Source organism: Triticum dicoccoides, chromosome 4B, assembly GCF_002162155.2.
Source record: "Triticum dicoccoides isolate Atlit2015 ecotype Zavitan chromosome 4B, WEW_v2.0, whole genome shotgun sequence".
In the NCBI taxonomy this organism is placed as follows: Eukaryota; Viridiplantae; Streptophyta; class Magnoliopsida; order Poales; family Poaceae; genus Triticum; species Triticum dicoccoides.
The window spans coordinates 363,095,343-363,103,135 of record NC_041387.1 but is presented as its reverse complement, the minus strand read 5'-3'; positions in this window follow the sequence as shown (position 1 = coordinate 363,103,135).

Below are 7,793 nucleotides of genomic sequence, written 5' to 3'. Positions count from 1 at the left end.
GTGTCCGGCGGCGTGGAGAGGAGCGGGGCTAGGGTTAGGGTAGGAAATGATCCGGGATTTCGGGAGAGGGGGTGTTTTTATAGGTAGAAGGAGCTAGGAGTGTCCAAATGAGGTGTAGTTTTCGCCCACACGATCGTGATCCGATGACGGAGAGCATGGAAGTGACTTAGATGGGTTATTGGGCTATTTTGGAGGGGTGTTGGGCTGCAACTCAAAAGAGGCCTTTGCGGTTAAGCGGTTAACCGTTGGAGTACCAAACGAGCTCCAAATGACCCGAAACTTGACAGGTGGTCTACCGGTGCTATACCAGGGCCACTTGGCAAGGCTCGGTCCATTATGAGAATGTTCAACACCCGCACACGAAAATAGACAAGAGGGGTGCGCCGGTGCATGTGGGAGTGTCGGATTGCGAAACGGACAACGGGGGAAATGCTCGGATGCATGAGACGAACACGTATGCAAATGAGATGCACATGATGACATGATATGAAATGCATGACATGAATAAAATGAAAAACAAAAGACAAATCCCAACCACGGAGGGAATATCATATCACATAGCCGAAAATGGCAAGAGTTGGAGATACAAAGATGGAAAGTTACATCCGGGGTGTTACAGACTTTTTGGTTTGTTCAGTTGAGGGCGCACCCGGGTTGCATTATCCTCAAGCTATCAGTGTCCGCCCGCACTTGTGTCGTTTCAATTCATGTACTTTGGACCAGATATGCTTTCATCAGCTACTGTGGTTGTTAGCCTTGCGCTTGGCGTTGTATCACCTCTGGAGCCACCTCTGTGGGCTTTGTGCGTTGCCAGCTCTCCCCTTGAACGTCCCATGAGAGGGGACTACCGGCACGGCGCCTGTGCTCGGGTCTGTCCCTGCAACACTGATAAATCTAAGAGACTGAGCTCTAGCTCGCGGGCCGGCCCCATGCACGTCACCTAACCAGGTCCTTAGTGCCTTCATCTTCTCACAGGACGATCACGAGCAGATCGGAAAGTGTGGCCGCCCCTTGTATTTTGTAACTAACTAATACGAAGGAGCCTCTGGAGACAAGACCTCGAGCGGCATTGCCAACACCTCACTGCTCCAGAAGGACCCACCGTGATCAAGCAACATTCCAGCTCACAAAAGGCTAAGTGAAATTGCTTCATACGCCATGTGCCACTGGGTACAACCTCTCCTAAGTGCCTCCTCAAGGCAAGCCATTTCTCTTTTGCGCAAATCGCTTGCACGTTAAAAGAGGGGGCCTTGAGCATCACGCCGCAGGAGCTCCTACTAGCTTTTGAGCCCTACTGGCTTCCGAGCCCTCACCCCCTGGCCTTGACCACGACATCGCGACCTGGCATACCAGCGGCGCCTGAGTCCAGCTTGAGGGCTGGGTCCTGAGGACGTAGAGCATCATGATGGGCAAAGAAAGGGGTTTGCAAGCCTCGTGGGGGAGTACAGGGAGAGGGTGTGGCCCAACATCGTTGGCATTTTTTCGGAATATGATGGGCATCAGTCTCCTCATGCACCCCTAGCGGGGTTAACCTAAATTCATTAAAGACAGGGAACATGCGCCAGATCAAAAGCTCCAGAGAAGCTCGCCCTAACGACGAAAGAACCTCCACGGACCGCAAGCTCGTGAAGCTAAGTTATCTCACACGGGCCTGCATGAGCCTTACCACTAACTCTTTGTTTTCTTGCGACCTCCCTCGGGCAAGGAATCCCCCTCTTAATATTTTGGGAGCCGCTTGCATGCCAAAGAGGACCTCTGAGCATCGTGTCTCAGGGGCTCTTACCGGACCTCGGGTCGCTCACCTCCTGGCCTTGACCACGGCATCGCGACCTGGCATACCAGTGATGGTTGAAGCTCGCCTGGGGACTGGGTCCTGTTGACGTAGAGCACTAAGCCACCGCAAGAACAAAAAGGGGACCCGTGCCCAAGCGAGAAACACGAACATGACATGAGCTGGAAACATTAATATAAAGGCGCAAGCGCCACGGTTCTTACACGCCCCCACGGCCCCCATGATTTTGATGCAGGAAATAATAAAAAAAAAGTGGTCTCCCGAGGGCCGCAGCTCAGGAGGCGCCAACTCTGGCATCATGGCACCTAGTCGGTGTCCTCCTCCTCCTTGACCCAGGCATGGCAGCGCGACGGCTCGTCGTAGTCGTCGTCGCTTAAGCTTTTCTCGGAGGAGGTGGCGCCACTGCGGGAGGCGTCGCGAACGTGGCAAGGGCAAGTTCACCATCGAGGGCCTCGTGTCCGTCGTTGCCGCCCACCGGGCAGCACTCCAGGCGCCCGCCATCTTCCCCGAAGACCTTGAAGAAGAGCATCACTGCCCCGTCATACTTGAAGTGGGGAGAGTGCCTCCCCTTTGAGACTCAGGCGCGGGTGAGGGAGTTATGGACTAAGGGGTCTTCGGGGCGCCGGCCCGTTGAATATGGGCTGGACTGGTGAATCCGTATAGCGACAGAAGATCTATGAAGCCGTGGTGTGCCCTCCAAGTCAAGGATAGGCAGGATCTCTTTACTCCTTATTGTAATCTGTCTTCGGTAACCCTAACCCTACCGGTGTCTATATAAACCGAGGGTTGTAGTCTTTAGGAGAGAGCTATATTCACCACTCATCACCTTAGGGTTTAGCTCATGCTGATCTCGCCACAGATCTACTCTGTAACCATACTATACATCCAATACAATCAAGCAGGACGTAGGGTATTACCTCTTCGAGAGGGCTCGAACCTGGGTAAACATCGTGTTCATCGTCCCTTGTTCCACGTCGATTCTCGATCCACAGCTCGGGACCCCCTACCCCAAGGTCTGTCGGTTTTGACACCGACATTGGTGCTTTCATTGAGAGTTCTGTTGTGGGGTCGCCCAAAGGGTCGATAGCTTGCCTGATCGTAGGAGAAGGCATCGGATCCGGGGACTTCTTTGTCCCCGGTCAACTCTTCGTGTTTGGCAGCATCGTGCTGCACTTCGACCCGACTGGTCGTTTGGATCAGATCAGCAACTCTGCTCCTTAAGACCATATTTCGATTCAGTAATCTGGAATACATTGCAGACACGCAGGGCGATCTGGTTTTCGCCGGATTCACTACCCCCTCCCGCACCCTCGCGGTATAACGCCCCGAGACCGATGCGCCAGATGTCTTCCGCTTATTCGCTGTCATTTACATGTCATTCTCTTGCATGTTACACTTTGCCATCTCATTGTGTGCATTTCATCTGCATTTTTTTACAAAACTTGCATCCGTTCAGGTCTCCAAGTTCTCTTCGTTGCTCGTTCTGAGCCCAGTTACACTCGCACGCGCCCGCGACACCTCCAAAATATTATTTTATAAGTGGGATAATAATATTCTCAGAATGGGATGAAAGTTGGCGTGCAGTGTTGTTATGTTGTCGGTAGACCGCCTGCCAAATTTCATCGCATTCGGAGTCCGTTTGATGCCCCAACGGATAACTATAGCGGCAATATAGTCGGTCAAACGTCGGATGTTTTCGGTTTCCAAAAACGGTTGCGAGGCTGCACTTCTCTTCTCTCCCCTCAGCCCAAGTCATCCTACACAGCCCACTAGCCCACCTACCTACCCCCCTCCACTTCGGACCGTCCGATAGCGATCGAACGGCTCCGAAACGGAGAAAAAACCCCTCTCGTAATCCTCCTACCTTATATATAGACCCCTTGCTGCCATTTTTGGGAACCTAGCTCCCCTACCCCTCCTTCCCGCAGCTGCCACCACCTCCCTCAGAATTAGCGCCGCTCCCCTCCACTCCTGTGCCACCACCTCACCCCCTCCTATCTCCTCCAGCGCTGAAGGCCCTGCAGGCCCATCGCGGGCCCGCTCGAGCACGGATCCCGCCGCCGGCAGAGCCCGAGCAGCCGCGCCCTGCCGCCCCTCTCCCCAAGCCGTATCCCTGAGCCGACTCCCTCTACTGTTTCCAGGCGCTTCCACCCTGCCGCCTTCGCTCCACTGGCCGGCGAGCCGCCACCCGCCGGAGCTGCATCGCCATCCGCCGTCGCCATGTGCCCTCACTCCGCCGTCGTTCCCGAGCTGCTCTCCGCCTCTACGCCTCCGCCCGTCGCGCCGGGGTCCGGCTGGTCCCGGGACCAATGGATTTGGCATCCCTGTGACCAGATCCGGTCGTTCCCTACGCCAATGCCCTCCCCCCGCCATCCTTGCCGCGCTGGAGTCCAGTGCCGCCGCGCCATGCCCCTGGTCATGCGCGGGATCGAGTCAGGAGGGCGCTCGGTCGTGCCCGTTGACCCAGTCGTCCGCTCGTGGGCCACGGCCTCCCATGGCCCATCTCCACCGGCTTGCCTCCCCTCCGCATTGGGCCTTCATTGGTACGTGTCGGTGCTATACACACAATTTTAAATCCCTTTCCGCGATGGCATTCAGAACCGTCACCTAGTGAGTGTGGGCGATAGGGGGTTCTTCCCACACGATCCAGAAACCATCGGGGATATGCCCTCCTGGCACACACGCTCAGTAAAATGAGGTCGTGTGCGACCGAGCAAATACGGTTATACACGATTTCCCCCGTTAAATCGTTTGTGATAGCGTTCACACAATATTAATAATTTTATCATTTGCGTTATTGAATGCATCACACAAGGTGCGTAGAATAAGCTATGTGGCAAAGGCTATCCATCACACACATCTTTTATGCGGCAACGTTTGCGCAAGGTGGCCTAATGCAAACAGTTTTGAAGAGAATGTCGTGTGTGATTGTTCATCGATCCAACACGGTTTATTCGTAGAAACTGTGTGCGTTGCCTTTGGTAATCGCCCACTGTCGTGGAATTAACACGTCAACTGTCCTAGCAAGAGGACTTAGTCGTGGAGCCATCGCAACGAGATTAGCAAAAAGGGGTTAAACCGGACAAAGGACACGGGGAGTTTATACTGGTTCGGCCCCTTGCGGTGAAGGTAAAAGCCTACGATCCAGTTGTGGTGGAATTGATGGGGTCTCGATGAGCAGGGAGCGAATCCGCTGTACCTATCTCTCGAGCTATTGTTTTCTTGTCCCTGAACCGCCGCTAGGTCATCCCTTTATATACACAGGTTGACACCCAGGGGTTTACAGAACACCGAGGGAGTTTATACTGGTTTGGCCCCTTGCGGTGAAGGTAAAAGCCTACGATCCAGTTGTGGTGGAATTGATGGGGTCTCGATGAGCAGGGAGCGAATCCGCTTTACCTATCTCTCGAGCTGTTGCTTTCTTGTCCCTGAACTGCCGCTGGGTCGTCCCTTTATATACACAGGTTGACGCCCAGGGGTTTACAGAACACCGAGGCCGGCTCATACATGTGTCCGACTCGGTTTCTACCCTTCCTAACTTACAACATAAGTTCACACATCTCATACCGGTTTACGTTTATGGGCTCTAAACCGGCTTTGGGCCCTGGACCTCTAAGCTTGAATGGTAGAGCGCTATACTCCTTGTCTTCATGGGCTTCAATACGGATGAGCGTAAACCGGCCCCTTCTGGGCGATTTACACTCAGTAGTTATATCCCCAACATTAGGCCCCAAATTGATTTGAACCTATTCATGTCAATCTTCAACACTTAGAAACATTTCTTGAACATCCTCCTATGATCCTTGTAAACCGCCATGACATATCCTTCATATGAACTTGGTAAACCGCCATGACGTCATCTTCTAAAATTGCCGCAAATCGTCATGACGTCATCTCTGTATAAAAACCTGTAAATGCTTCTTTTATTAATTAATCCCCAAAGACCGAGGCGACAGCTGTATCAGATATCTGATTTTTGGCTCCTTGATTCTCCCGCCTGTCGTCTATCCCTTCGCCCTTATAAATAAGACCGGGGGTCCTTTCCATTTCCCCCTGCCTCTTTATCTCTTCTTCTTCCTCGCGACCCCAAAGAGCTCGAGCTTCGCCGCCACCGTCGTCCTTCGAGCACTACATCAACAAGGCCGCTGCATCAACCTGTTCTTGATCAGATACACTGCAACGCCCCTCCGCTGCCCCGCAGTATCAGTAAGTACTCCCCTTTCCAAATATTAGATCTGCATTAGGGTTCTGCTGTTCATCGATGTTCTTCATCATTCTTCCTTTTTCTCCCCTAGATCTCATAAATAGATCTGAAAACTGATAGCAAAGGTGTGCGGTAGTAGTTCAGCGCCCCTAGTCACCCTCAGAAACCACTTTTTACTGCATGAGATCCTGCCCAACCATATGCATTCTTCTGCTGTCGCGACCTTTAGTTATAAAATTTCTCCCCTTTTGTAGAACTGCGGTAGATCTGAAATTATTACATCAACTTGTAAAACCTGTTTGCGCAACACTTAAGAAAATTTTAGATTTGTCCCTTATGCACCATTGTAGGCGGTTTAACTATTAGAAATTGATAATCCGCCAGGTACCATTAGCCCTCTCTTAAACCGCCATTTTCCTCTGAGCATCAGTATCCGGTTTAACATGTATATTTTCCTTATTTGATCCCTTCCCCGACCTGATGCCGGTTTATACATATTAATCTTGAACCGTAATCCGGCATATGAACTTCTTTTACAACTTTTCATCAAAAATGACCAAACAGTTCTTCTCCTGCAACTGGGCTCCCTCTCGGGTTACGGAAGAGCAGCTTACCAGTTATGTTGTGACTGGCGCTTTAGCAAAACAAGAGACCATCCATTGGAGAGCCCCGGGTACTGAAAACCCTCCTGAACCTCAAGATGGAGAAGTAGTTGTCTTTGTACATCATTTGGACCGAGGATTTTGTAACACCCATGATGCGGCTATATCTCCCACGTGTCGAAGCACGACTTAGAGGCATAACCGGATTGTGGTTTTGTCGCAAGAAGGGTCATATTCACACAATCCCATGTAATGAACAAGAAAGAGATAAAGAGTTGGCTTACAATCGCCACTTCACACAATGAACATATAATCCATACATCATTCAGAGCACACACATAGTCCAACTACGGACAAATCCAAAAGAAAAGAAGAAAACCCAACTGCTAGATCCCCGATCCTCCCAACCGGGCTCCACTACTGATCAACATGAAACAAAACATAGCAACGACTAAGATCTTCATTGAGCTCCCATCTGAGCTCGATTGCATCATCTGCACTGGTATCATCGGCACCTGCAACTGTTGTGATAGTATCTGGTGAGTCACGAGGACTCAGCAATCTCAAAACCCGCAAGATCAAGACTATTTAAGCTTATGGGTAGGAAGTGGTAATGAGGTGGAGTTGCACCAAGCACTAAGCAAATATGGTGGCTAACATACGCAAATAAGAGCGAGAAGAACGGAACGATCGTGAATCTAGAAGTGATCAAGAAGTGATCCTAAAACTATTTACGCACAATCATAACACAAAGACCGTGTTCACTTCCCGGACTCCGCCGAAAAGAGACCATCACGGCTACACACACGGTTGATGCGTTATAATTAAGTCAAGTGTCAAGTTCTCTACAACCGGATATTAACAAATTCTCATCTGCCACATAACCGCGGGCACGGCTCTCGAAAGTTTATACCCTGCAGGGGTGTTCCAACTTAGCCCATCACAAGCTCTCACGGTCAACGAAGGATATTCCTTCTCCCGGGAAGACCCGATCAGTCTCGGAATCCCGGTTTACAAGACATTTCGACAATGGTAAAACAAGACCAGCAAAGCCGCCCGATGTGCCGACAAATCCCGATAGGAGCTGCACATATCTCGTTCTCAGGGCATACCAGATGAACACTACGTGCAACTAAAACTAGCCCTCAAGTTTCCCCGAGGTGGCGCTGCAAGTGGCTCTAGTTCGGACCAACAC